Below are 1657 nucleotides of genomic sequence, written 5' to 3'. Positions count from 1 at the left end.
GGTATAAACAGGTCAACTGGCGTGCAGCAGCCAGTTGCACAAGCAAGCTGCACACGTAAGTAAGTGCAGAGGGCTTGAAGTGAAGTTCTGGAAAAGGCTTTGGACCAAAAGAAATTTTTATTTGGTGAAGAATTCCCTGCTTTACTCTGTATTCTGTAAATGCAGTTCACCACCACTCCACGAAGAGGGCTAGCACCCCAAAAGAGGAGAAAGGAGAGGACAAAAAGAGGAAACTGGAAAACCTCTAGACCAGTCTTGCTGCTGAGAGAAACAAATGGGAAACTATGACATCTTTCTTTGGCAAGACGAGAAGCCTAGACCAAGAAATATGGATTGCAACAAAATGTTGTGGATGAGGACAAGAAGCTTAAAAAACAAGTCGTCTTTGGAGCTTGTGGGGGGCGGGGGAGGTATGTGTGTGTGCAAAGCTCCACTGTGAACAGCAGTTGCATTTGGATTGACTCAAGTACTGGGAAAGAATGACAAAGAGCTCATAGTCATCAAGCTGGAAAATAAGTTATCCTGAGATTTATCCTGAGATATCCTACAAGAATCTATTCATGCACCTTCTCAAAAGAAAGATGTGACGAGCCCAGACCACCTCTATTGTCCGCACATGGAGACAGTCTGGTAAAATGAACAGTGAATGAGCTCCCAGACCAACAGCAAACACCCCCTCTGTTTTGGGAAAACTTCATCCTCAGTCTCCTGACAGGAAATATACATGCTAGAACTGTGTTTTTTTCCTGGATCTGTCTCTAAATTATGTGTTTTAGGTGTTTTTAATCACAACTGCTACAGCATAGTAAGTTACTGTGGCTGTAGACAACCTGCCTTCTACATGGATGACACACGATTTGCCTCACAGCATGGCATCAATTCCAATGGAGTTTATGAAAGATACTGCTGTAGTTGGAATGAAGAACCAGCTTCCTCTTATTAAAGCTACCTCAAAACAAAAATGTTCATGAGACCAGGTCCAACTGAGAATTTTAATTCTATTCTGGTTGCAACATTCAGTGAATGCTCTTTTTGAACACTTAAAAAGACTCTCATTTGGGGGAAGAGGGGCCTTTTAAAGATTGAAAGCCTTTCTTTGTTTCTGTTACTTGCCAGAAGGATAAGTGCACCAGCAAATACATAAGAGTAGCTGTCTCAGGTCCACTTGTAGAAATTGAATTTCTTCCTATTTACAAGTTTCTCTCTGAAAAAAGATCATTGCTATTTTTTCTATTGAACATTATTCTTCTTAAGACAAGAGATAGCTCTTTTGGAGATTCTTCTTGCAAATATATATGGACAGGAGTACACAGCAGATTTATTAAAACTATTTACTCAAATTGATAAATGGTTCTACTGAACTCAGTGGAACTGCTTAGACAAGTCCAGTTACTCAGTGTTTGCAGAATGGTGGTCAAAGGGTGCATCTCCTTCAGTCTAATCATTTGAAACTATCAGTATTTTTAATATGTTTGGATGCTGACAATAGAATCAAATACTAGATGGCCTTTGTTGCCCAAAAGTACAACGAATAAGGTTTTTAAGTGGCTGTTGGTCTGACTCATCAGCAGGTGACACTGACAGCACGCTCAGTGGCACCCTTTAAAGTCTATTTTCTCTGTCCTTTTCTCATTAGAGCAAGATAAGAAGCTTCAGG

Source organism: Rhea pennata, chromosome 13 (genome assembly GCF_028389875.1).
Source record: "Rhea pennata isolate bPtePen1 chromosome 13, bPtePen1.pri, whole genome shotgun sequence".
Classification (NCBI taxonomy): Eukaryota; Metazoa; Chordata; class Aves; order Rheiformes; family Rheidae; genus Rhea; species Rhea pennata.
The sequence above is the reverse complement of the archived record's forward strand: the minus strand, read 5'-3'. Positions refer to the sequence as shown.